General features: G+C 47.2%; 27 non-coding genes across 27 annotated transcripts; all 27 read right to left on the bottom strand.

The window, feature by feature from the left end:
• Positions 1–1,052: 1,052 nt before the first annotated feature.
• Positions 1,053–1,134, bottom strand: trnal-aag (transfer RNA leucine (anticodon AAG)). Its single transcript has one exon. It is a non-coding gene; the product is annotated as a tRNA-Leu (tRNA).
• Positions 1,135–2,707: 1,573 nt separating this feature from the next.
• Positions 2,708–2,789, bottom strand: trnal-aag (transfer RNA leucine (anticodon AAG)). The gene has a single exon. It is a non-coding gene; the product is annotated as a tRNA-Leu (tRNA).
• Positions 2,790–4,362: 1,573 nt separating this feature from the next.
• Positions 4,363–4,444, bottom strand: trnal-aag (transfer RNA leucine (anticodon AAG)). The gene has a single exon. It is a non-coding gene; the product is annotated as a tRNA-Leu (tRNA).
• Positions 4,445–5,268: 824 nt separating this feature from the next.
• Positions 5,269–5,350, bottom strand: trnal-aag (transfer RNA leucine (anticodon AAG)). Its single transcript has one exon. It is a non-coding gene; the product is annotated as a tRNA-Leu (tRNA).
• A 1,211-nt stretch (positions 5,351–6,561) lies between these two features.
• On the bottom strand, positions 6,562–6,643 carry trnal-aag (transfer RNA leucine (anticodon AAG)). The gene has a single exon. It is a non-coding gene; the product is annotated as a tRNA-Leu (tRNA).
• Positions 6,644–6,999: 356 nt separating this feature from the next.
• On the bottom strand, positions 7,000–7,081 carry trnas-gcu (transfer RNA serine (anticodon GCU)). The gene has a single exon. It is a non-coding gene; the product is annotated as a tRNA-Ser (tRNA).
• Positions 7,082–8,216: 1,135 nt separating this feature from the next.
• On the bottom strand, positions 8,217–8,298 carry trnal-aag (transfer RNA leucine (anticodon AAG)). Its single transcript has one exon. It is a non-coding gene; the product is annotated as a tRNA-Leu (tRNA).
• A 356-nt stretch (positions 8,299–8,654) lies between these two features.
• Positions 8,655–8,736, bottom strand: trnas-gcu (transfer RNA serine (anticodon GCU)). The gene has a single exon. It is a non-coding gene; the product is annotated as a tRNA-Ser (tRNA).
• Positions 8,737–9,871: 1,135 nt separating this feature from the next.
• Positions 9,872–9,953, bottom strand: trnal-aag (transfer RNA leucine (anticodon AAG)). The gene has a single exon. It is a non-coding gene; the product is annotated as a tRNA-Leu (tRNA).
• Positions 9,954–10,309: 356 nt separating this feature from the next.
• Positions 10,310–10,391, bottom strand: trnas-gcu (transfer RNA serine (anticodon GCU)). Its single transcript has one exon. It is a non-coding gene; the product is annotated as a tRNA-Ser (tRNA).
• Positions 10,392–11,526: 1,135 nt separating this feature from the next.
• On the bottom strand, positions 11,527–11,608 carry trnal-aag (transfer RNA leucine (anticodon AAG)). The gene has a single exon. It is a non-coding gene; the product is annotated as a tRNA-Leu (tRNA).
• Positions 11,609–11,964: 356 nt separating this feature from the next.
• Positions 11,965–12,046, bottom strand: trnas-gcu (transfer RNA serine (anticodon GCU)). The gene has a single exon. It is a non-coding gene; the product is annotated as a tRNA-Ser (tRNA).
• Positions 12,047–13,180: 1,134 nt separating this feature from the next.
• Positions 13,181–13,262, bottom strand: trnal-aag (transfer RNA leucine (anticodon AAG)). The gene has a single exon. It is a non-coding gene; the product is annotated as a tRNA-Leu (tRNA).
• Positions 13,263–14,981: 1,719 nt separating this feature from the next.
• On the bottom strand, positions 14,982–15,063 carry trnas-gcu (transfer RNA serine (anticodon GCU)). Its single transcript has one exon. It is a non-coding gene; the product is annotated as a tRNA-Ser (tRNA).
• Positions 15,064–15,545: 482 nt separating this feature from the next.
• trnal-aag (transfer RNA leucine (anticodon AAG)) lies at positions 15,546–15,627 on the bottom strand. Its single transcript has one exon. It is a non-coding gene; the product is annotated as a tRNA-Leu (tRNA).
• Positions 15,628–15,983: 356 nt separating this feature from the next.
• Positions 15,984–16,065, bottom strand: trnas-gcu (transfer RNA serine (anticodon GCU)). The gene has a single exon. It is a non-coding gene; the product is annotated as a tRNA-Ser (tRNA).
• A 482-nt stretch (positions 16,066–16,547) lies between these two features.
• On the bottom strand, positions 16,548–16,629 carry trnal-aag (transfer RNA leucine (anticodon AAG)). Its single transcript has one exon. It is a non-coding gene; the product is annotated as a tRNA-Leu (tRNA).
• Positions 16,630–16,985: 356 nt separating this feature from the next.
• Positions 16,986–17,067, bottom strand: trnas-gcu (transfer RNA serine (anticodon GCU)). Its single transcript has one exon. It is a non-coding gene; the product is annotated as a tRNA-Ser (tRNA).
• A 1,134-nt stretch (positions 17,068–18,201) lies between these two features.
• trnal-aag (transfer RNA leucine (anticodon AAG)) lies at positions 18,202–18,283 on the bottom strand. The gene has a single exon. It is a non-coding gene; the product is annotated as a tRNA-Leu (tRNA).
• A 1,575-nt stretch (positions 18,284–19,858) lies between these two features.
• Positions 19,859–19,940, bottom strand: trnal-aag (transfer RNA leucine (anticodon AAG)). Its single transcript has one exon. It is a non-coding gene; the product is annotated as a tRNA-Leu (tRNA).
• Positions 19,941–20,296: 356 nt separating this feature from the next.
• Positions 20,297–20,378, bottom strand: trnas-gcu (transfer RNA serine (anticodon GCU)). Its single transcript has one exon. It is a non-coding gene; the product is annotated as a tRNA-Ser (tRNA).
• A 482-nt stretch (positions 20,379–20,860) lies between these two features.
• trnal-aag (transfer RNA leucine (anticodon AAG)) lies at positions 20,861–20,942 on the bottom strand. Its single transcript has one exon. It is a non-coding gene; the product is annotated as a tRNA-Leu (tRNA).
• A 356-nt stretch (positions 20,943–21,298) lies between these two features.
• On the bottom strand, positions 21,299–21,380 carry trnas-gcu (transfer RNA serine (anticodon GCU)). The gene has a single exon. It is a non-coding gene; the product is annotated as a tRNA-Ser (tRNA).
• Positions 21,381–22,515: 1,135 nt separating this feature from the next.
• Positions 22,516–22,597, bottom strand: trnal-aag (transfer RNA leucine (anticodon AAG)). The gene has a single exon. It is a non-coding gene; the product is annotated as a tRNA-Leu (tRNA).
• A 356-nt stretch (positions 22,598–22,953) lies between these two features.
• Positions 22,954–23,035, bottom strand: trnas-gcu (transfer RNA serine (anticodon GCU)). The gene has a single exon. It is a non-coding gene; the product is annotated as a tRNA-Ser (tRNA).
• A 1,136-nt stretch (positions 23,036–24,171) lies between these two features.
• trnal-aag (transfer RNA leucine (anticodon AAG)) lies at positions 24,172–24,253 on the bottom strand. Its single transcript has one exon. It is a non-coding gene; the product is annotated as a tRNA-Leu (tRNA).
• A 1,571-nt stretch (positions 24,254–25,824) lies between these two features.
• On the bottom strand, positions 25,825–25,906 carry trnal-aag (transfer RNA leucine (anticodon AAG)). Its single transcript has one exon. It is a non-coding gene; the product is annotated as a tRNA-Leu (tRNA).
• Between the last annotated feature and the right edge of the window lie 49 nt (positions 25,907–25,955).

The following is a 25,955-nucleotide window of genomic DNA, read 5'->3' as shown; positions in this document are numbered from 1 at the left end:
GTCTGAGAGCATGGCATCCAAGTTTCATCCCAGAGCCCACTGAATTTGAAGTGCTCGCATTAAACTCTTGGCCACCAAGTACAGCGCTTCCAGCGTTTAAGACAAATTCTGGAAAGATCATTTCTTTTCTTTTTTTTAAGCAAACTAGATGACTCATTCTCTCATTCAACATGTGTATGCCTTGTGGCATGTGGTGTGCTTTAACAGGAAGTGAATTGAGTGGATGCGGAGAGGCGCTGCAAACTTGACAGAGAACAGGATCATTTCTTCGTCGAGCTGACCGTTTCCCAATCTTTGGTGGCGAAGTTTCGATTAGGCCCATACCCCGCCCTGTTCAGACGAGCTAGGTAGCTTTTTCGAACAACTATAATGCTTTGTAACTGGAGATGTGAACAGCCTCGTGAAAAGGGAGCAAGTTTTGAGACGCTCTGTAAGCAGCATGCTCCATGTTGGCTGACTGTCTGAGGTACTCTATGGAAACCACGGGAGCTGCTTGGTGAGGCACAGCATGAAAACATGGGACGCACGAGCTACCTGAAGACTTGGGAGACAAGCCACGCAAGGCAGGATTGCCTCCTACATTTGACACCCTGACAGCAGCTTCGATCTGTTTGAATCATTTGGTAAGTGCTATTTGTTGTGAGTTGTAGTTACAGGTGGAGCATTAAAGCATGGGAGCCTAGAGCTGTTTAAATCCTTTCGGAAGAATGACATTACAAACCCCACAATAGGCTCCCTGGCAATGGTGGGCTTGGAAAGCATGCCTTTTGGTAGACTGGACTCAAAATCCCAAAGGGGCTTGTGAGGGGATATCAGAGTTAAGCTGTTGATTGAGACATTCCAAGGGAGAACAAGGAAAGCAGGCATGACCACGAAAAACAGCTGTGGTGAGGCTAACGATCCTTTAGCATAAGCCGGGCTGCAGAAGCTATCGAAACACTTTGATGAAGAGAGCTAGCGCATGAGCATTCCAGGAGAAATACCGCTGGAAGTGACCCATTTAGTGACCTTCGGCCAACTGTCAATGCAGAAGTCGAATCAAAAGCAGGTCCTGGCAGCGGTGGGATTCGAACCCACGCCTCCGAAGAGACTGGAGCCTTAATCCAGCGCCTTAGACCGCTCGGCCACGCTACCAACAGATGAAGGAAGCGACCATGGAAAATCACAAAATAAAGAGAGCGAACGTGCAAAGATTAGGCAATAATGGCTGCCCTTCGTTCATTACCAAAATTGGTTGAGCACGCTCTTGTTGATGACAAAAGAATCCATACCTACATGGGTTATGCACAGTGGATCGACTGTCAACTGCCTTAAATCTCATGTTGACATAGTTCAAACAGATGAACCTGGGAGCAAAAGGCGCATGACCAGTGCTACGTGTCTCCAGTCAGGCTCATGGACCTGTGTAAAAGCGCTGCTTGTAGGTCTTCTTGACGAAAAAGACACTGCAATAGCGTGAGGCATTCTAGGAACCGCCTAAAACACACAAGCGACGAAGGTGGGATTCGAACCCACGCGTGCAGAGCAGAATGGATTAGCAGTTCATCGCCTTAACCTCTCGGCCACCTCGTCGAAAGCAATGAACATCCTCACACATTTTGTAAGGGACAGCGGAATATCTTGAAGTTGTTTTTTTTCTTATCAACTCTATGCATGTCTGAGAGCATGGCATCCAAGTTTCATCCCAGAGCCCACTGAATTTGAAGTGCTCGCATTAAACTCTTGGCCACCAAGTACAGCGCTTCCAGCGTTTAAGACAAATTCTGGAAAGATCATTTCTTTTCTTTTTTTTAAGCAAACTAGATGACTCATTCTCTCATTCAACATGTGTATGCCTTGTGGCATGTGGTGTGCTTTAACAGGAAGTGAATTGAGTGGATGCGGAGAGGCGCTGCAAACTTGACAGAGAACAGGATCATTTCTTCGTCGAGCTGACCGTTTCCCAATCTTTGGTGGCGAAGTTTCGATTAGGCCCATACCCCGCCCTGTTCAGACGAGCTAGGTAGCTTTTTCGAACAACTATAATGCTTTGTAACTGGAGATGTGAACAGCCTCGTGAAAAGGGAGCAAGTTTTGAGACGCTCTGTAAGCAGCATGCTCCATGTTGGCTGACTGTCTGAGGTACTCTATGGAAACCACGGGAGCTGCTTGGTGAGGCACAGCATGAAAACATGGGACGCACGAGCTACCTGAAGACTTGGGAGACAAGCCACGCAAGGCAGGATTGCCTCCTACATTTGACACCCTGACAGCAGCTTCGATCTGTTTGAATCATTTGGTAAGTGCTATTTGTTGTGAGTTGTAGTTACAGGTGGAGCATTAAAGCATGGGAGCCTAGAGCTGTTTAAATCCTTTCGGAAGAATGACATTACAAACCCCACAATAGGCTCCCTGGCAATGGTGGGCTTGGAAAGCATGCCTTTTGGTAGACTGGACTCAAAATCCCAAAGGGGCTTGTGAGGGGATATCAGAGTTAAGCTGTTGATTGAGACATTCCAAGGGAGAACAAGGAAAGCAGGCATGACCACGAAAAACAGCTGTGGTGAGGCTAACGATCCTTTAGCATAAGCCGGGCTGCAGAAGCTATCGAAACACTTTGATGAAGAGAGCTAGCGCATGAGCATTCCAGGAGAAATACCGCTGGAAGTGACCCATTTAGTGACCTTCGGCCAACTGTCAATGCAGAAGTCGAATCAAAAGCAGGTCCTGGCAGCGGTGGGATTCGAACCCACGCCTCCGAAGAGACTGGAGCCTTAATCCAGCGCCTTAGACCGCTCGGCCACGCTACCAACAGATGAAGGAAGCGACCATGGAAAATCACAAAATAAAGAGAGCGAACGTGCAAAGATTAGGCAATAATGGCTGCCCTTCGTTTATTACCAAAATTGGTTGAGCACGCTCTTGTTGATGACAAAAGAATCCATACCTACATGGGTTATGCACAGTGGATCGACTGTCAACTGCCTTAAATCTCATGTTGACATAGTTCAAACAGATGAACCTGGGAGCAAAAGGCGCATGACCAGTGCTACGTGTCTCCAGTCAGGCTCATGGACCTGTGTAAAAGCGCTGCTTGTAGGTCTTCTTGACGAAAAAGACACTGCAATAGCGTGAGGCATTCTAGGAACCGCCTAAAACACACAAGCGACGAAGGTGGGATTCGAACCCACGCGTGCAGAGCAGAATGGATTAGCAGTTCATCGCCTTAACCTCTCGGCCACCTCATCGAAAGCAATGAACATCCTCACACATTTTGTAAGGGACAGCGGAATATCTTGAAGTTGTTTTTTTTCTTATCAACTCTATGCATGTCTGAGAGCATGGCATCCAAGTTTCATCCCAGAGCCCACTGAATTTGAAGTGCTCGCATTAAACTCTTGGCCACCAAGTACAGCGCTTCCAGCGTTTAAGACAAATTCTGGAAAGATCATTTCTTTTCTTTTTTTTGAGCAAACTAGATGACTCATTCTCTCATTCAACATGTGTATGCCTTGTGGCATGTGGTGTGCTTTAACAGGAAGTGAATTGAGTGGATGCGGAGAGGCGCTGCAAACTTGACAGAGAACAGGATCATTTCTTCGTCGAGCTGACCGTTTCCCAATCTTTGGTGGCGAAGTTTCGATTAGGCCCATACCCCGCCCTGTTCAGACGAGCTAGGTAGCTTTTTCGAACAACTATAATGCTTTGTAACTGGAGATGTGAACAGCCTCGTGAAAAGGGAGCAAGTTTTGAGACGCTCTGTAAGCAGCATGCTCCATGTTGGCTGACTGTCTGAGGTACTCTATGGAAACCACGGGAGCTGCTTGGTGAGGCACAGCATGAAAACATGGGACGCACGAGCTACCTGAAGACTTGGGAGACAAGCCACGCAAGGCAGGATTGCCTCCTACATTTGACACCCTGACAGCAGCTTCGATCTGTTTGAATCATTTGGTAAGTGCTATTTGTTGTGAGTTGTAGTTACAGGTGGAGCATTAAAGCATGGGAGCCTAGAGCTGTTTAAATCCTTTCGGAAGAATGACATTACAAACCCCACAATAGGCTCCCTGGCAATGGTGGGCTTGGAAAGCATGCCTTTTGGTAGACTGGACTCAAAATCCCAAAGGGGCTTGTGAGGGGATATCAGAGTTAAGCTGTTGATTGAGACATTCCAAGGGAGAACAAGGAAAGCAGGCATGACCACGAAAAACAGCTGTGGTGAGGCTAACGATCCTTTAGCATAAGCCGGGCTGCAGAAGCTATCGAAACACTTTGATGAAGAGAGCTAGCGCATGAGCATTCCAGGAGAAATACCGCTGGAAGTGACCCATTTAGTGACCTTCGGCCAACTGTCAATGCAGAAGTCGAATCAAAAGCAGGTCCTGGCAGCGGTGGGATTCGAACCCACGCCTCCGAAGAGACTGGAGCCTTAATCCAGCGCCTTAGACCGCTCGGCCACGCTACCAACAGATGAAGGAAGCGACCATGGAAAATCACAAAATAAAGAGAGCGAACGTGCAAAGATTAGGCAATAATGGCTGCCCTTCGTTCATTACCAAAATTGGTTGAGCACGCTCTTGTTGATGACAAAAGAATCCATACCTACATGGGTTATGCACAGTGGATCGACTGTCAACTGCCTTAAATCTCATGTTGACATAGTTCAAACAGATGAACCTGGGAGCAAAAGGCGCATGACCAGTGCTACGTGTCTCCAGTCAGGCTCATGGACCTGTGTAAAAGCGCTGCTTGTAGGTCTTCTTGACGAAAAAGACACTGCAATAGCGTGAGGCATTCTAGGAACCGCCTAAAACACACAAGCGACGAAGGTGGGATTCAAACCCACGCGTGCAGAGCACAATGGATTAGCAGTCCATCGCCTTAACCTCTCGGCCACCTCGTCGAAAGCAATGAACATCCTCACACATTTTGTAAGGGACAGCGGAATATCTTGAAGTTTTTTTTTTTCTTATCAACTCCATGCATGTCTGAGAGCATGGCATCCAAGTTTCATCCCAGAGCCCACTGAATTTGAAGTGCTCGCATTAAACTCTTGGCCACCAAGTACAGCGCTTCCAGCGTTTAAGACAAATTCTGGAAAGATCATTTTTTTTCTTTTTTTTGAGCAAACTAGATGACTCATTCTCTCATTCAACATGCGTATGCCTTGTGGCATGTGGTGTGCTTTAACAGGAAGTGAATTGAGTGGATGCGGAGAGGCGCTGGAAGTGACCCATTTAGTGACCTTCGGCCAACTGTCAATGCAGAAGTCGAATCAAAAGCAGGTCCTGGCAGCTGTGGGATTCGAACCCACGCCTCCAAAGAGACTGGAGCCTTAATCCAGCGCCTTAGACCGCTCGGCCACGCTACCAACAGATGAAGGAAGCGACCATGGAAAATCACAAAATAAAGAGAGCGAACGTGCAAAGATTAGGCAATAATGGCTGCCCTTCGTTCATTACCAAAATTGGTTGAGCACGCTCTTGTTGATGACAAAAGAATCCATACCTACATGGGTTATGCACAGTGGATCGACTGTCAACTGCCTTAAATCTCATGTTGACATAGTTCAAATTTGAAGTGCTCGCATTAAACTCTTGGCCACCAAGTACAGCGCTTCCAGCGTTTAAGACAAATTCTGGAAAGATAATTTTTTTTCTTTTTTTTGAGCAAACTAGATGACTCATTCTCTCATTCAACATGTGTATGCCTTGTGGCATGTGGTGTGCTTTAACAGGAAGTGAATTGAGTGGATGCGGAGAGGCGCTGCAAACTTGACAGAGAACAGGATCATTTCTTCGTCGAGCTGACCGTTTCCCAATCTTTGGTGGCGAAGTTTCGATTAGGCCCATACCCCACCCTGTTCAGACGAGCTAGGTAGCTTTTTCGAACAACTATAATGCTTTGTAACTGGAGATGTGAACAGCCTCGTGAAAAGGGAGCAAGTTTTGAGACGCTCTGTAAGCAGCATGCTCCATGTTGGCTGACTGTCTGAGGTACTCTATGGAAACCACGGGAGCTGCTTGGTGAGGCACAGCATGAAAACATGGGACGCACGAGCTACCTGAAGACTTGGGAGACAAGCCACGCAAGGCAGGATTGCCTCCTACATTTGACACCCTGACAGCAGCTTCGATCTGTTTGAATCATTTGGTAAGTGCTATTTGTTGTGAGTTGTAGTTACAGGTGGAGCATTAAAGCATGGGAGCCTAGAGCTGTTTAAATCCTTTCGGAAGAATGACATTACAAACCCCACAATAGGCTCCCTGGCAATGGTGGGCTTGGAAAGCATGCCTTTTGGTAGACTGGACTCAAAATCCCAAAGGGGCTTGTGAGGGCATATCAGAGTTAAGCTGTTGATTGAGACATTCCAAGGGAGAACAAGGAAAGCAGGCATGACCACGAAAAACAGCTGTGGTGAGGCTAACGATCCTTTAGCATAAGCCGGGCTGCAGAAGCTATCGAAACACTTTGATGAAGAGAGCTAGCGCATGAGCATTCCAGGAGAAATACCGCTGGAAGTGACCCATTTAGTGACCTTCGGCCAACTGTCAATGCAGAAGTCGAATCAAAAGCAGGTCCTGGCAGCGGTGGGATTCGAACCCACGCCTCCGAAGAGACTGGAGCCTTAATCCAGCGCCTTAGACCGCTCGGCCACGCTACCAACAGATGAAGGAAGCGACCATGGAAAATCACAAAATAAAGAGAGCGAACGTGCAAAGATTAGGCAATAATGGCTGCCCTTCGTTCATTACCAAAATTGGTTGAGCACGCTCTTGTTGATGACAAAAGAATCCATACCTACATGGGTTAAGCACAGTGGATCGACTGTCAACTGCCTTAAATCTCATGTTGACATAGTTCAAACAGATGAACCTGGGAGCAAAAGGCGCATGACCAGTGCTACGTGTCTCCAGTCAGGCTCATGGACCTGTGTAAAAGCGCTGCTTGTAGGTCTTCTTGACGAAAAAGACACTGCAATAGCGTGAGGCATTCTAGGAACCGCCTAAAATACACAAGCGACGAAGGTGGGATTCGAACCCACGCGTGCAGAGCACAATGGATTAGCAGTCCATCGCCTTAACCTCTCGGCCACCTCGTCGAAAGCAATGAACATCCTCACACATTTTGTAACGGACAGCGGAATATCTTAAAGTTTTTTTTTTTCTTATCAACTCCATGTATGTCTGAGAGCATGGCATCCAAGTTTCATCCCAGAGCCCACTGAATTTGAAGTGCTCGCATTAAACTCTTGGCCACCAAGTACAGCGCTTCCAGCGTTTAAGACAAATTCTGGAAAGATCATTTCTTTTCTTTTTTTTGAGCAAACTAGATGACTCATTCTCTCATTCAACATGTGTATGCCTTGTGGCATGTGGTGTGCTTTAACAGGAAGTGAATTGAGTGGATGCGGAGAGGCGCTGCAAACTTGACAGAGAACAGGATCATTTCTTCGTCGAGCTGACCGTTTCCCAATCTTTGGTGGCGAAGTTTCCATTAGGCCCATACCCCGCCCTGTTCAGACGAGCTAGGTAGCTTTTTCGAACAACTATAATGCTTTGTAACTGGAGATGTGAACAGCCTCGTGAAAAGGGAGCAAGTTTTGAGACGCTCTGTAAGCAGCATGCTCCATGTTGGCTGACTGTCTGAGGTACTCCATGGAAACCACGGGAGCTGCTTGGTGAGGCACAGCATGAAAACATGGGACGCACGAGCTACCTGAAGACTTGGGAGACAAGCCACGCAAGGCAGGATTGCCTCCTACATTTGACACCCTGACAGCAGCTTCGATCTGTTTGAATCATTTGGTAAGTGCTATTTGTTGTGAGTTGTAGTTACAGGTGGAGCATTAAAGCATGGGAGCCTAGAGCTGTTTAAATCCTTTCGGAAGAATGACATTACAAACCCCACAATAGGCTCCCTGGCAATGGTGGGCTTGGAAAGCATGCCTTTTGGTAGACTGGACTCAAAATCCCAAAGGGGCTTGTGAGGGGATATCAGAGTTAAGCTGTTGATTGAGACATTCCAAGGGAGAACAAGGAAAGCAGGCATGACCACGAAAAACAGCTGTGGTGAGGCTAACGATCCTTTAGCATAAGCCGGGCTGCAGAAGCTATCGAAACACTTTGATGAAGAGAGCTAGCGCATGAGCATTCCAGGAGAAATACCGCTGGAAGTGACCCATTTAGTGATCTTCGGCCAACTGTCAATGCAGAAGTCGAATCAAAAGCAGGTCCTGGCAGCGGTGGGAATCGAACCCACGCCTCCGAAGAGACTGGAGCCTTAATCCAGCGCCTTAGACCGCTCGGCCACGCTACCAACAGATGAAGGAAGCGACCATGGAAAATCACAAAATAAAGAGAGCGAACGTGCGAAGATTAGGCAATAATGGCTGCCCTTCGTTCATTACCAAAATTGGTTGAGCACGCTCTTGTTGATGACAAAAGAATCCATACCTACATGGGTTATGCACAGTGGATCGACTGTCAACTGCCTTAAATCTCATGTTGACATAGTTCAAACAGATGAACCTGGGAGCAAAAGGCGCATGACCAGTGCTACGTGTCTCCAGTCAGGCTCATGGACCTGTGTAAAAGCGCTGCTTGTAGGTCTTCTTGACGAAAAAGACACTGCAATAGCGTGAGGCATTCTAGGAACCGCCTAAAATACACAAGCGACGAAGGTGGGATTCGAACCCACGCGTGCAGAGCACAATGGATTAGCAGTCCATCGCCTTAACCTCTCGGCCACCTCGTCGAAAGCAATGAACATCCTCACACATTTTGTAACGGACAGCGGAATATCTTGAAGTTTTTTTTTTTCTTATCAACTCCATGTATGTCTGAGAGCATGGCATCCAAGTTTCATCCCAGAGCCCACTGAATTTGAAGTGCTCGCATTAAACTCTTGGCCACCAAGTACAGCGCTTCCAGCGTTTAAGACAAATTCTGGAAAGATCATTTCTTTTCTTTTTTTTGAGCAAACTAGATGACTCATTCTCTCATTCAACATGTGTATGCCTTGTGGCATGTGGTGTGCTTTAACAGGAAGTGAATTGAGTGGATGCGGAGAGGCGCTGCAAACTTGACAGAGAACAGGATCATTTCTTCGTCGAGCTGACCGTTTCCCAATCTTTGGTGGCGAAGTTTCCATTAGGCCCATACCCCGCCCTGTTCAGACGAGCTAGGTAGCTTTTTCGAACAACTATAATGCTTTGTAACTGGAGATGTGAACAGCCTCGTGAAAAGGGAGCAAGTTTTGAGACGCTCTGTAAGCAGCATGCTCCATGTTGGCTGACTGTCTGAGGTACTCCATGGAAACCACGGGAGCTGCTTGGTGAGGCACAGCATGAAAACATGGGACGCACGAGCTACCTGAAGACTTGGGAGACAAGCCACGCAAGGCAGGATTGCCTCCTACATTTGACACCCTGACAGCAGCTTCGATCTGTTTGAATCATTTGGTAAGTGCTATTTGTTGTGAGTTGTAGTTACAGGTGGAGCATTAAAGCATGGGAGCCTAGAGCTGTTTAAATCCTTTCGGAAGAATGACATTACAAACCCCACAATAGGCTCCCTGGCAATGGTGGGCTTGGAAAGCATGCCTTTTGGTAGACTGGACTCAAAATCCCAAAGGGGCTTGTGAGGGGATATCAGAGTTAAGCTGTTGATTGAGACATTCCAAGGGAGAACAAGGAAAGCAGGCATGACCACGAAAAACAGCTGTGGTGAGGCTAACGATCCTTTAGCATAAGCCGGGCTGCAGAAGCTATCGAAACACTTTGATGAAGAGAGCTAGCGCATGAGCATTCCAAGAGAAATACCGCTGGAAGTGACCCATTTAGTGATCTTCGGCCAACTGTCAATGCAGAAGTCGAATCAAAAGCAGGTCCTGGCAGCGGTGGGAATCGAACCCACGCCTCCGAAGAGACTGGAGCCTTAATCCAGCGCCTTAGACCGCTCGGCCACGCTACCAACAGATGAAGGACGCGACCATGGAAAATCACAAAATAAAGAGAGCGAACGTGCGAAGATTAGGCAATAATGGCTGCCCTTCGTTCATTACCAAAATTGGTTGAGCACGCTCTTGTTGATGACAAAAGAATCCATACCTACATGGGTTATGCACAGTGGATCGACTGTCAACTGCCTTAAATCTCATGTTGACATAGTTCAAACAGATGAACCTGGGAGCAAAAGGCGCATGACCAGTGCTACGTGTCTCCAGTCAGGCTCATGGACCTGTGTAAAAGCGCTGCTTGTAGGTCTTCTTGACGAAAAAGACACTGCAATAGCGTGAGGCATTCTAGGAACCGCCTAAAATACACAAGCGACGAAGGTGGGATTCGAACCCACGCGTGCAGAGCACAATGGATTAGCAGTCCATCGCCTTAACCTCTCGGCCACCTCGTCGAAAGCAATGAACATCCTCACACATTTTGTAACGGACAGCGGAATATCTTAAAGTTTTTTTTTTTCTTATCAACTCCATGTATGTCTGAGAGCATGGCATCCAAGTTTCATCCCAGAGCCCACTGAATTTGAAGTGCTCGCATTAAACTCTTGGCCACCAAGTACAGCGCTTCCAGCGTTTAAGACAAATTCTGGAAAGATCATTTCTTTTGTTTTTTTTGAGCAAACTAGATGACTCATTCTCTCATTCAACATGTGTATGCCTTGTGGCATGTGGTGTGCTTTAACAGGAAGTGAATTGAGTGGATGCGGAGAGGCGCTGCAAACTTGACAGAGAACAGGATCATTTCTTCGTCGAGCTGACCGTTTCCCAATCTTTGGTGGCGAAGTTTCGATTAGGCCCATACCCCGCCCTGTTCAGACGAGCTAGGTAGCTTTTTCGAACAACTATAATGCTTTGTAACTGGAGATGTGAACAGCCTCGTGAAAAGGGAGCAAGTTTTGAGACGCTCTGTAAGCAGCATGCTCCATGTTGGCTGACTGTCTGAGGTACTCCATGGAAACCACGGGAGCTGCTTGGTGAGGCACAGCATGAAAACATGGGACGCACGAGCTACCTGAAGACTTGGGAGACAAGCCACGCAAGGCAGGATTGCCTCCTACATTTGACACCCTGACAGCAGCTTCGATCTGTTTGAATCATTTGGTAAGTGCTATTTGTTGTGAGTTGTAGTTATAGGTGGAGCATTAAAGCATGGGAGCCTAGAGCTGTTTAAATCCTTTCGGAAGAATGACATTACAAACCCCACAATAGGCTCCCTGGCAATGGTGGGCTTGGAAAGCATGCCTTTTGGTAGACTGGACTCAAAATCCCAAAGGGGCTTGTGAGGGGATATCAGAGTTAAGCTGTTGATTGAGACATTCCAAGGGAGAACAAGGAAAGCAGGCATGACCACGAAAAACAGCTGTGGAGAGGCTAACGATCCTTTAGCATAAGCCGGGCTGCAGAAGCTATCGAAACACTTTGATGAAGAGAGCTAGCGCATGAGCATTCCAGGAGAAATGCCGCTGGAAGTGACCCATTTAGTGATCTTCGGCCAACTGTCAATGCAGAAGTCGAATCAAAAGCAGGTCCTGGCAGCGGTGGGATTCGAACCCACGCATCCGAAGAGACTGGAGTCTTAATCCAGCGCCTTAGACCGCTCGGCCACGCTACCAACAGATGAAGGAAGCGACCATGGAAAATCACAAAAGAAAGAGAGCGAACGTGCAAAGATTAGGCAATAATGGCTGCCCTTCGTTCATTACCAAAATTGGTTGAGCACGCTCTTGTTGATGACAAAAGAATCCATACCTACATGGGTTATGCACAGTGGATCGACTGTCAACTGCCTTAAATCTCATGTTGACATAGTTCAAACAGATGAACCTGGGAGCAAAAGGCGCATGACCAGTGCTACGTGTCTCCAGTCAGGCTCATGGACCTGTGTAAAAGCGCTGCTTGTAGGTCTTCTTGACGAAAAAGACACTGCAATAGCGTGAGGCATTCTAGGAACCGCCTAAAATACACAAGCGACGAAGGTGGGATTCGAACCCACGCGTGCAGAGCACAATGGATTAGCAGTCCATCGCCTTAACCTCTCGGCCACCTCGTCGAAAGCAATTAACATCCTCACACATTTTGTAACGGACAGCGGAATATCTTGAAGTTTTTTTTTTTCTTATCAACTCCATGTATGTCTGAGAGCATGGCATCCAAGTTTCATCCCAGAGCCCACTGAATTTGAAGTGCTCGCATTAAACTCTTGGCCACCAAGTACAGCGCTTCCAGCGTTTAAGACAAATTCTGGAAAGATCATTTCTTTTCTTTTTTTTGAGCAAACTAGATGACTCATTCTCTCATTCAACATGTGTATGCCTTGTGGCATGTGGTGTGCTTTAACAGGAAGTGAATTGAGTGGATGCGGAGAGGCGCTGCAAACTTGACAGAGAACAGGATCATTTCTTCGTCGAGCTGACCGTTTCCCAATCTTTGGTGGCGAAGTTTCGATTAGGCCTATACCCCGCCCTGTTCAGACGAGCTAGGTAGCTTTTTCGAACAACTATAATGCTTTGTATCTGGAGATGTGTACAGCCTCGTGAAAAGGGAGCAAGTTTTGAGACGCTCTGTAAGCAGCATGCTCCATGTTGGCTGACTGTCTGAGGTAATCCATGGAAACCACGGGAGCTGCTTGGTGAGGCACAGCATGAAAACATGGGATGCACGAGCTACCTTAAGACTTGGGAGACAAGCCACGCAAGGCAGGATTGCCTCCTACATTTGACACCCTGACAGCAGCTTCGATCTGTTTGAATCATTTGGTAAGTGCTATTTGTTGTGAGTTGTAGTTACAGGTGGAGCATTAAAGCATGGGAGCCTAAAGCTGTTTAAATCCTTTCGGAAGAATGACATTACAAACCCCACAATAGGCTCCCTGGCAATGGTGGGCTTGGAAAGCATGCCTTTTGGTAGACTGGACTCAAAATCCCAAAGGGGCTTGTGAGGGGATATCAGAGTTAAGCTGTTGATTGAGACATTCCAAGGGAAAACAAGGAAAGCAGGCATGATCACGAAAAACAGCTGTGGTGAGGCTAACGATCCTTTAGCATAAGCCGGCTGCAGAAGCTATCGAAACACTTTGATGAAGAGAGCTAGCGCATGAGCATTCCAGGAGAAATACCGCTGGAAGTGACCCATTTAGTGACCTTCGGGCAACTGTCAATGCAGAAGTCGAATCAAAAGCAGGTCCTGGCAGCGGTGGGATTCGAACCCACACCTCCGAAGAGACTGGAGCCTTAATCCAGCGCCTTAGACCGCTTGGTCACGCTACCAACAGATGAAGGAAGCGACCATGGAAAATCACAAAAGAAAGAGAGCGAACGTGCAAAGATTAGGCAATAATGGCTGCCCTTTGTTCATTACCAAAATTGGTTGAGCACGCTCTTGTTGATGACAAAAGAATCCATACCTACATGGGTTATGCACAGTGGATCGACTGTCAACTGCCTTAAATCTCATGTTGACATAGTTCAAACAGATGAACCTGGGAGCAAAAGGCGCATGACCAGTGCTACGTGTCTCCAGTCAGGCTCATGGACCTGTGTAAAAGCGCTGCTTGTAGGTCTTCTTGACGAAAAAGACACTGCAATAGCGTGAGGCATTCTAGGAACCGGCTAAAACACACAAGCGACGAAGGTGGGATTCAAATCCACGCGTGCAGAGCACAATGGATTAGCAGTCCATCGCCTTAACCTCTCGGCCACCTCGTCGAAAGCAATGAACATCCTCACACATTTTGTAAGAGACAGCGGAATATCTTGAAGTTTTTTTTTTTTCCTTATCAACTCCATGCATGTCTGAGAGCATGGCATCCAAGTTTCATCCCAGAGCCCACTGAATTTGAAGTGCTTGCATTAAACTCTTGGCCACCAAGTACAGCGCTTCCAGCGTTTAAGACAAATTCTGGAAAGATCATTTCTTTTCTTTTTTTTGAGCAAACTAGATGACTCATTCTCTCATTCAACATGTGTATGCCTTGTGGCATGTGGTGTGCTTTAACAGGAATTGAATTGAGTGGATGCGGAGAGGCGCTGCAAACTTGACAGAGAACAGGATCATTTCTTCGTCGAGCTGACCGTTTCCCAATCTTTGGTGGCGAAGTTTCGATTAGGCCCATACCCCGCCCTGTTCAGACGAGCTAGGTAGCTTTTTCGAACAACTATAATGCTTTGTAACTGGAGATGTGAACAGCCTCGTGAAAAGGGAGCAAGTTTTGAGACGCTCTGTAAGCAGCATGCTCCATGTTGGCTGACTGTCTGAGGTAATCCATGGAAACCACGGGAGCTGCTTGGTGAGGCACAGCATGAAAACATGGGACGCACGAGCTACCTTAAGACTTGGGAGACAAGCCACGCAAGGCAGGATTGCCTCCTACATTTGACACCCTGACAGCAGCTTCGATCTGTTTGAATCATTTGGTAAGTGCTATTTGTTGTGAGTTGTAGTTACAGGTGGAGCATTAAAGCATGGGAGCCTAGAGCTGTTTAAATCCTTTCGGAAGAATGACATTACAAACCCCACAATAGGCTCCCTGGCAATGGTGGGCTTGGAAAGCATGCCTTTTGGTAGACTGGACTCAAAATCCCAAAGGGGCTTGTGAGGGGATATCAGAGTTAAGCTGTTGATTGAGACATTCCAAGGGAAAACAAGGAAAGCAGGCATGATCACGAAAAACAGCTGTGGTGAGGCTACCAACAGGCTCGGCACGCTGCCCTTCGTTCATTACCAAAATTGGTTGAGCATGCTCTTGTTGATGACAAAAGAATCCATACCTACATGGGTTATGCACAGTGGATCGACTGTCAACTGCCTTAAATCTCATGTTGACATAGTTCAAACAGATGAACCTGGGAGCAAAAGGCGCATGACCAGTGCTACGTGTCTCCAGTCAGGCTCATGGACCTGTGTAAAAGCGCTGCTTGTAGGTCTTCTTGACGAAAAAGACACTGCAATAGCGTGAGGCATTCTAGGAACCGGCTAAAACACACAAGCGACGAAGGTGGGATTCGAACCCACGCGTGCAGAGCACAATGGATTAGCAGTCCATCGCCTTAACCTCTCGGCCACCTCGTCGAAAGCAATGAACATCCTCACACATTTTGTAACGGACAGCGGAATATCTTGAAGTTTTTTTTTTTCTTATCAACTCCATGCATGTCTGAGAGCATGGCATCCAAGTTTCATCCCAGAGCCCACTGAATTTGAAGTGCTCGCATTAAACTCTTGGCCACCAAGTACAGCGCTTCCAGCGTTTAAGACAAATTCTGGAAAGATCATTTCTTTTCTTTTTTTTGAGCAAACTAGATGACTCATTCTCTCATTCAACATGTGTATGCCTTGTGGCATGTGGTGTGCTTTAACAGCAGGCATGACCACGAAAAACAGCTGTGGTGAGGCTAACGATCCTTTAGCATAAGCCGGGCTGCAGAAGCTATCGAAACACTTTGATGAAGAGAGCTAGCGCATGAGCATTCCAGGAGAAATACCGCTGGAAGTGACCCATTTAGTGATCTTCGGCCAACTGTCAATGCAGAAGTCGAATCAAAAGCAGGTCCTGGCAGCGGTGGGATTCGAACCCACGCCCCCGAAGAGACTGGAACCTTAATCCAGCGCCTTAGACCGCTCGGCCACGCTACCAACAGATGAAGGAAGCGACCATGGAAAATCACAAAAGAAAGAGAGCGAACGTGCAAAGATTAGGCAATAATGGCTGCCCTTCGTTCATTACCAAAATTGGTTGAGCACGCTCTTGTTGATGACAAAAGAATCCATACCTACATGGGTTATGCACAGTGGATCGACTGTCAACTGCCTTAAATCTCATGTTGACATAGTTCAAACAGATGAACCTGGGAGCAAAAGGCGCATGACCAGTGCTACGTGTCTCCAGTCAGGCTCATGGACCTGTGTAAAAGCGCTGCTTGTAGGTCTTCTTGACGAAAAAGACACTGCAATAGCGTGAGGCATTCTAGGAACCGCCTAAAATACACAAGCGACGAAGGTGGGATTCGAACCCACGCGTGCAGAGCACAATGGATTAGCAGTCCATCGCCTTAACCTCTCGGCCACCTCGTCGAAAGCAATGAACATCCTCACACATTTTGTAACGGACAGCGGAATATCTTGAAGTTTTTTTTTTTCTTATCAACTCCATGTATGTCTGAGAGCATGGCATCCAAGTTTCATCCCAGAGCCCACTGAATTTGAAGTGCTCGCATTAAACTCTTGGCCACCAAGTACAGCGCTTCCAGCGTTTAAGACAAATTCTGGAAAGATCATTTCTTTTCTTTTTTTTGAGCAAACTAGATGACTCATTCTCTCATTCAACATGTGTATGCCTTGTGGCATGTGGTGTGCTTTAACAGCAGGCATGACCACGAAAAACAGCTGTGGTGAGGCTAACGATCCTTTAGCATAAGCCGGGCTGCAGAAGCTATCGAAACACTTTGATGAAGAGAGCTAGCGCATGAGCATTCCAGGAGAAATACCGCTGGAAGTGACCCATTTAGTGATCTTCGGCCAACTGTCAATGCAGAAGTCGAATCAAAAGCAGGTCCTGGCAGCGGTGGGATTCGAACCCACGCCCCCGAAGAGACTGGAACCTTAATCCAGCGCCTTAGACCGCTCGGCCACGCTACCAACAGATGAAGGAAGCGACCATGGAAAATCACAAAAGAAAGAGAGCGAACGTGCAAAGATTAGGCAATAATGGCTGCCCTTCGTTCATTACCAAAATTGGTTGAGCACGCTCTTGTTGATGACAAAAGAATCCATACCTACATGGGTTATGCACAGTGGATCGACTGTCAACTGCCTTAAATCTCATGTTGACATAGTTCAAACAGATGAACCTGGGAGCAAAAGGCGCATGACCAGTGCTACGTGTCTCCAGTCAGGCTCATGGACCTGTGTAAAAGCGCTGCTTGTAGGTCTTCTTGACGAAAAAGACACTGCAATAGCGTGAGGCATTCTAGGAACCGCCTAAAATACACAAGCGACGAAGGTGGGATTCGAACCCACGCGTGCAGAGCACAATGGATTAGCAGTCCATCGCCTTAACCTCTCGGCCACCTCGTCGAAAGCAATGAACATCCTCACACATTTTGTAACGGACAGCGGAATATCTTGAAGTTTTTTTTTTTCTTATCAACTCCATGTATGTCTGAGAGCATGGCATCCAAGTTTCATCCCAGAGCCCACTGAATTTGAAGTGCTCGCATTAAACTCTTGGCCACCAAGTACAGCGCTTCCAGCGTTTAAGACAAATTCTGGAAAGATCATTTCTTTTCTTTTTTTTGAGCAAACTAGATGACTCATTCTCTCATTCAACATGTGTATGCCTTGTGGCATGTGGTGTGCTATAACAGGAAGTGAATTGAGTGGATGCGGAGAGGCGCTGCAAACTTGACAGAGAACAGGATCATTTCTTCGTCGAGCTGACCGTTTCCCAATCTTTGGTGGCGAAGTTTCGATTAGGCCTATACCCCGCCCTGTTCAGACGAGCTAGGTAGCTTTTTCGAACAACTATAATGCTTTGTATCTGGAGATGTGTACAGCCTCGTGAAAAGGGAGCAAGTTTTGAGACGCTCTGTAAGCAGCATGCTCCATGTTGGCTGACTGTCTGAGGTAATCCATGGAAACCACGGGAGCTGCTTGGTGAGGCACAGCATGAAAACATGGGATGCACGAGCTACCTTAAGACTTGGGAGACAAGCCACGCAAGGCAGGATTGCCTCCTACATTTGACACCCTGACAGCAGCTTCGATCTGTTTGAATCATTTGGTAAGTGCTATTTGTTGTGAGTTGTAGTTACAGGTGGAGCATTAAAGCATGGGAGCCTAAAGCTGTTTAAATCCTTTCGGAAGAATGACATTACAAACCCCACAATAGGCTCCCTGGCAATGGTGGGCTTGGAAAGCATGCCTTTTGGTAGACTGGACTCAAAATCCCAAAGGGGCTTGTGAGGGGATATCAGAGTTAAGCTGTTGATTGAGACATTCCAAGGGAAAACAAGGAAAGCAGGCATGATCACGAAAAACAGCTGTGGTGAGGCTAACGATCCTTTAGCATAAGCCGGCTGCAGAAGCTATCGAAACACTTTGATGAAGAGAGCTAGCGCATGAGCATTCCAGGAGAAATACCGCTGGAAGTGACCCATTTAGTGACCTTCGGGCAACTGTCAATGCAGAAGTCGAATCAAAAGCAGGTCCTGGCAGCGGTGGGATTCGAACCCACACCTCCGAAGAGACTGGAGCCTTAATCCAGCGCCTTGGACCGCTTGGTCACGCTACCAACAGATGAAGGAAGCGACCATGGAAAATCACAAAAGAAAGAGAGCGAACGTGCAAAGATTAGGCAATAATGGCTGCCCTTTGTTCATTACCAAAATTGGTTGAGCACGCTCTTGTTGATGACAAAAGAATCCATACCTACATGGGTTATGCACAGTGGATCGACTGTCAACTGCCTTAAATCTCATGTTGACATAGTTCAAACAGATGAACCTGGGAGCAAAAGGCGCATGACCAGTGCTACGTGTCTCCAGTCAGGCTCATGGACCTGTGTAAAAGCGCTGCTTGTAGGTCTTCTTGACGAAAAAGACACTGCAATAGCGTGAGGCATTCTAGGAACCGGCTAAAACACACAAGCGACGAAGGTGGGATTCAAATCCACGCGTGCAGAGCACAATGGATTAGCAGTCCATCGCCTTAACCTCTCGGCCACCTCGTCGAAAGCAATGAACATCCTCACACATTTTGTAAGAGACAGCGGAATATCTTGAAGTTTTTTTTTTTTCCTTATCAACTCCATGCATGTCTGAGAGCATGGCATCCAAGTTTCATCCCAGAGCCCACTGAATTTGAAGTGCTCGCATTAAACTCTTGGCCACCAAGTACAGCGCTTCCAGCGTTTAAGACAAATTCTGGAAAGATCATTTCTTTTCTTTTTTTTGAGCAAACTAGATGACTCATTCTCTCATTCAACATGTGTATGCCTTGTGGCATGTGGTGTGCTTTAACAGGAATTGAATTGAGTGGATGCGGAGAGGCGCTGCAAACTTGACAGAGAACAGGATCATTTCTTCGTCGAGCTGACCGTTTCCCAATCTTTGGTGGCGAAGTTTCGATTAGGCCCATACCCCGCCCTGTTCAGACGAGCTAGGTAGCTTTTTCGAACAACTATAATGCTTTGTAACTGGAGATGTGAACAGCCTCGTGAAAAGGGAGCAAGTTTTGAGACGCTCTGTAAGCAGCATGCTCCATGTTGGCTGACTGTCTGAGGTAATCCATGGAAACCACGGGAGCTGCTTGGTGAGGCACAGCATGAAAACATGGGACGCACGAGCTACCTTAAGACTTGGGAGACAAGCCACGCAAGGCAGGATTGCCTCCTACATTTGACACCCTGACAGCAGCTTCGATCTGTTTGAATCATTTGGTAAGTGCTATTTGTTGTGAGTTGTAGTTACAGGTGGAGCATTAAAGCATGGGAGCCTAGAGCTGTTTAAATCCTTTCGGAAGAATGACATTACAAACCCCACAATAGGCTCCCTGGCAATGGTGGGCTTGGAAAGCATGCCTTTTGGTAGACTGGACTCAAAATCCCAAAGGGGCTTGTGAGGGGATATCAGAGTTAAGCTGTTGATTGAGACATTCCAAGGGAAAACAAGGAAAGCAGGCATGATCACGAAAAACAGCTGTGGTGAGGCTAACGATCCTTTAGCATAAGCCGGGCTGCAGAAGCTATCGAAACACTTTGATGAAGAGAGCTAGCGCATGAGCATTCCAGGAGAAATACCGCTGGAAGTGACCCATTTAGTGACCTTCGGCCAACTGTCAATGCAGAAGTCGAATCAAAAGCAGGTCCTGGCAGCGGTGGGATTCGAACCCACGCCTCCGAAGAGACTGGAGCCTTAATCCAGCACCTTAGACCGCTCGGCCACGCTACCAACAGATGAAGGAAGCGACCATGGAAAATCACAAAATAAAGAGAGCGAACGTGCAAAGATTAGGCAATAATGGCTGCCCTTCGTTCATTACCAAAATTGGTTGAGCATGCTCTTGTTGATGACAAAAGAATCCATACCTACATGGGTTATGCACAGTGGATCGACTGTCAACTGCCTTAAATCTCATGTTGACATAGTTCAAACAGATGAACCTGGGAGCAAAAGGCGCATGACCAGTGCTACGTGTCTCCAGTCAGGCTCATGGACCTGTGTAAAAGCGCTGCTTGTAGGTCTTCTTGACGAAAAAGACACTGCAATAGCGTGAGGCATTCTAGGAACCGGCTAAAACACACAAGCGACGAAGGTGGGATTCGAACCCACGCGTGCAGAGCACAATGGATTAGCAGTCCATCGCCTTAACCTCTCGGCCACCTCGTCGAAAGCAATGAACATCCTCACACATTTTGTAACGGACAGCGGAATATCTTGAAGTTTTTTTTTTTCTTATCAACTCCATGCATGTCTGAGAGCATGGCATCCAAGTTTCATCCCAGAGCCCACTGAATTTGAAGTGCTCGCATTAAACTCTTGGCCACCAAGTACAGCGCTTCCAGCGTTTAAGACAAATTCTGGAAAGATCATTTCTTTTCTTTTTTTTGAGCAAACTAGATGACTCATTCTCTCATTCAACATGTGTATGCCTTGTGGCATGTGGTGTGCTTTAACAGCAGGCATGACCACGAAAAACAGCTGTGGTGAGGCTAACGATCCTTTAGCATAAGCCGGGCTGCAGAAGCTATCGAAACACTTTGATGAAGAGAGCTAGCGCATGAGCATTCCAGGAGAAATACCGCTGGAAGTGACCCATTTAGTGATCTTCGGCCAACTGTCAATGCAGAAGTCGAATCAAAAGCAGGTCCTGGCAGCGGTGGGATTCGAACCCACGCCCCCGAAGAGACTGGAGCCTTAATCCAGCGCCTTAGACCGCTCGGCCACGCTACCAACAGATGAAGGAAGCGACCATGGAAAATCACAAAAGAAAGAGAGCGAACGTGCAAAGATTAGGCAATAATGGCTGCCCTTCGTTCATTACCAAAATTGGTTGAGCACGCTCTTGTTGATGACAAAAGAATCCATACCTACATGGGTTATGCACAGTGGATCGACTGTCAACTGCCTTAAATCTCATGTTGACATAGTTCAAACAGATGAACCTGGGAGCAAAAGGCGCATGACCAGTGCTACGTGTCTCCAGTCAGGCTCATGGACCTGTGTAAAAGCGCTGCTTGTAGGTCTTCTTGACGAAAAAGACACTGCAATAGCGTGAGGCATTCTAGGAACCGCCTAAAATACACAAGCGACGAAGGTGGGATTCGAACCCACGCGTGCAGAGCACAATGGATTAGCAGTCCATCGCCTTAACCTCTCGGCCACCTCGTCGAAAGCAATGAACATCCTCACACATTTTGTAACGGACAGCGGAATATCTTGAAGTTTTTTTTTTTCTTATCAACTCCATGTATGTCTGAGAGCATGGCATCCAAGTTTCATCCCAGAGCCCACTGAATTTGAAGTGCTCGCATTAAACTCTTGGCCACCAAGTACAGCGCTTCCAGCGTTTAAGACAAATTCTGGAAAGATCATTTCTTTTCTTTTTTTTGAGCAAACTAGATGACTCATTCTCTCATTCAACATGTGTATGCCTTGTGGCATGTGGTGTGCTTTAACAGGAAGTGAATTGAGTGGATGCGGAAAGGCGCTGCAAACTTGACAGAGAACAGGATCATTTCTTCGTCGAGCTGACCGTTTCCCAATCTTTGGTGGCGAAGTTTCCATTAGGCCCATACCCCGCCCTGTTCAGACGAGCTAGGTAGCTTTTTCGAACAACTATAATGCTTTGTAACTGGAGATGTGAACAGCCTCGTGAAAAGGGAGCAAGTTTTGAGACGCTCTGTAAGCAGCATGCTCCATGTTGGCTGACTGTCTGAGGTACTCCATGGAAACCACGGGAGCTGCTTGGTGAGGCACAGCATGAAAACATGGGACGCACGAGCTACCTGAAGACTTGGGAGACAAGCCACGCAAGGCAGGATTGCCTCCTACATTTGACACCCTGACAGCAGCTTCGATCTGTTTGAATCATTTGATAAGTGCTATTTGTTGTGAGTTGTAGTTACAGGTGGAGCATTAAAGCATGGGAGCCTAGAGCTGTTTAAATCCTTTCGGAAGAATGACATTACAAACCCCACAATAGGCTCCCTGGCAATGGTGGGCTTGGAAAGCATGCCTTTTGGTAGACTGGACTCAAAATCCCAAAGGGGCTTGTGAGGGGATATCAGAGTTAAGCTGTTGATTGAGACATTCCAAGGGAGAACAAGGAAAGCAGGCATGACCACGAAAAACAGCTGTGGTGAGGCTAACGATCCTTTAGCATAAGCCGGGCTGCAGAAGCTATCGAAACACTTTGATGAAGAGAGCTAGCGCATGAGCATTCCAGGAGAAATACCGCTAGAAGTGACCCATTTAGTGACCTTCGGCCAACTGTCAATGCAGTAGTCGAATCAAAAGCAGGTCCTGGCAGCAGTGGGATTCAAACCCACGCCTCCGAAGAGACTGGAGCCTTAATCCAGCACCTTAAACCGCTCGGCCACGCTACCAACAGATTAAGGAAGTGACCATGGAAAATCACAAAAGAAAGAGAGCGAACGTGCAAAGATTAGGCAATAATGGCTGCCCTTCGTTCATTTCCAAAATTGGTTGGACACTCTCTTGTTGATGACAAAAGAATCCATACCTACATGGGTTATGCACAGTGGATCGACTGTCAACTGCCTTAAATCTCATGTTGACATAGTTCAAACAGATGAACCTGGGAGCAAAAGGCGCATGACCAGAGCTACGTGTCTCCAGTCAGGCTCATGGACCTGTGTAAAAGCGCTGCTTGTAGGTCTTCTTGACGAAAAAGACACTGCAATAGCGTGAGGCATTCTAGAAACCGCCTAAAACACACAAGCGATGAAGGTGGGATTCGAACCCACGCGTGCAGAGCACAATGGATTAGCAGTCCATCGCCTTAACCTCTCGGCCACCTCATCGAAAGCAATGAACATCCTCACACATTTTGTAAGGGACAGCGGAATATCTTGAAGTTGTTTTTTTTTTCTTATCAACTCCATGCATGTCTGAGAGCATGGCATCCAAGTTTCATCCCAGAGCCCACTGAATTTGAAGTGCTCGCATTAAACTCTTGGCCACCAAGTACAGCGCTTCCAGCGTTTAAGACAAATTCTGGAAAGATCATTTCTTTTCTTTTTTTTGAGCAAACTAGATGACTCATTCTCTCATTCAACATGTGTATGCCTTGTGGCATGTGGTGTGCTTTAACAGGAAGTGAATTGAGTGGATGCGGAGAGGCGCTGCAAACTTGACAGAGAACAGGATCATTTCTTCGTCGAGCTGACCGTTTCCCAATCTTTGGTGGCGAAGTTTCGATTAGGCCCATACCCGCCCTGTTCAGACGAGCTAGGTAGCTTTTTCGAACAACTATAATGCTTTGTAACTGAAGATGTGAACAGCCTCGTGAAAAGGGAGCAAGTTTTGAGACGCTCTGTAAGCAGCATGCTCCATGTTGGCTGACTGTCTGAGGTACTCCATGGAAACCACGGGAGCTGCTTGGTGAGGCACAGCATGAAAACATGGGACGCACGAGCTACCTGAAGACTTGGGAGACAAGCCACGCAAGGCAGGATTGCCTCCTACATTTGACACCCTGACAGCAGCTTCGATCTGTTTGAATCATTTGGTAAGTGCTATTTGTTGTGAGTTGTAGTTACAGGTGGAGCATTAAAGCATGGGAGCCTAGAGCTGTTTAAATCCTTTCGGAAGAATGACATTACAAACCCCACAATAGGCTCCCTGGCAATGGTGGGCTTGGAAAGCATGCCTTTTGGTAGACTGGACTCAAAATCCCAAAGGGGCTTGTGAGGGGATATCAGAGTTAAGCTGTTGATTGAGACATTCCAAGGGAGAACAAGGAAAGCAGGCATGACCACGAAAAACAGCTGTGGTGAGGCTAACGATCCTTTAGCATAAGCCGGGCTGCAGAAGCTATCGAAACACTTTGATGAAGAGAGCTAGCGCATGAGCATTCCAGGAGAAATACCGCTGGAAGTGACCCATTTAGTGACCTTCGGCCAACTGTCAATGCAGAAGTCGAATCAAAAGCAGGTCCTGGCAGCGGTGGGATTCGAACCCACGCCTCCGAAGAGACTGGAGCCTTAATCCAGCGCCTTAGACCGCTCGGCCACGCTACCAACAGATGAAGGAAGCGACCATGGAAAATCACAAAATAAAGAGAGCGAACGTGCAAAGATTAGGCAATAATGGCTGCCCTTCGTTCATTACCAAAATTGGTTGAGCACGCTCTTGTTGATGACAAAAGAATCCATACCTACATGGGTTATGCACAGTGGATCGACTGTCAACTGCCTTAAATCTCATGTTGACATAGTTCAAACAGATGAACCTGGGAGCAAAAGGCGCATGACCAGTGCTACGTGTCTCCAGTCAGGCTCATGGACCTGTGTAAAAGCGCTGCTTGTAGGTCTTCTTGACGAAAAAGACACTGCAATAGCGTGAGGCATTCTAGGAACCGGCTAAAACACACAAGCGACGAAGGTGGGATTCGAACCCACGCGTGCAGAGCACAATGGATTAGCAGTCCATCGCCTTAATCTCTCGGCCACCTCGTCGAAAGCAATGAACATCCTCACACATTTTGTAAGGGACAGCGGAATATCTTGAAGTTTTTTTTTTTCTTATCAACTCTATGCATGTCTGAGAGCATGGCATCCAAGTTTCATCCCAGAGCCCACTGAATTTGAAGTGCTCGCATTAAACTCTTGGCCACCAAGTACAGCGCTTCCAGCGTTTAAGACAAATTCTGGAAAGATCATTTCTTTTCTTTTTTTGAGCAAACTAGATGACTCATTCTCTCATTCAACATGTGTATGCCTTGTGGCATGTGGTGTGCTTTAACAGGAAGTGAATTGAGTGGATGCGGAGAGGCGCTGCAAACTTGACAGAGAACAGGATAATTTCTTCGTCGAGCTGACCGTTTCCCAATCTTTGGTGGCGAAGTTTCGATTAGGCCCATACCCGCCCTGTTCAGACGAGCTAGGTAGCTTTTTCGAACAACTATAATGCTTTGTAACTGGAGATGTGAACAGCCTCGTGAAAAGGGAGCAAGTTTTGAGACGCTCTGTAAGCAGCATGCTCCATGTTGGCTGACTGTCTGAGGTACTCCATGGAAACCACGGGAGCTGCTTGGTGAGGCACAGCATGAAAACATGGGACGCACGAGCTACCTGAAGACTTGGGAGACAAGCCACGCAAGGCAGGATTGCCTCCTACATTTGACACCCTGACAGCAGCTTCGATCTGTTTGAATCATTTGGTAAGTGCTATTTGTTGTGAGTTGTAGTTACAGGTGGAGCATTAAAGCATGGGAGCCTAGAGCTGTTTAAATCCTTTCGGAAGAATGACATTACAAACCCCACAATAGGCTCCCTGGCAATGGTGGGCTTGGAAAGCATGCCTTTTGGTAGACTGGACTCAAAATCCCAAAGGGGCTTGTGAGGGGATATCAGAGTTAAGCTGTTGATTGAGACATTCCAAGGGAGAACAAGTAAAGCAGGCATGACCACGAAAAACAGCTGTGGTGAGGCTAACGATCCTTTAGCATAAGCCGGGCTGCAGAAGCTATCGAAACACTTTGATGAAGAGAGCTAGCGCATGAGCATTCCAGGAGAAATACCGCTGGAAGTGACCCATTTAGTGACCTTCGGCCAACTGTCAATGCAGAAGTCGAATCAAAAGCAGGTCCTGGCAGCGGTGGGATTCGAACCCACGCCTCCGAAGAGACTGGAGCCTTAATCCAGCGCCTTAGACCGCTCGGCCACGCTACCAACAGATGAAGGAAGCGACCATGGAAAATCACAAAAGAAAGAGAGCGAA

The sequence above is a fragment of the Clarias gariepinus genome, chromosome 14, assembly GCF_024256425.1.
Source record: "Clarias gariepinus isolate MV-2021 ecotype Netherlands chromosome 14, CGAR_prim_01v2, whole genome shotgun sequence".
Taxonomy (NCBI): Eukaryota; Metazoa; Chordata; class Actinopteri; order Siluriformes; family Clariidae; genus Clarias; species Clarias gariepinus.
Note: the sequence above shows the minus strand (reverse complement) of the source record. Positions and strands in the feature narration are given on the sequence as shown.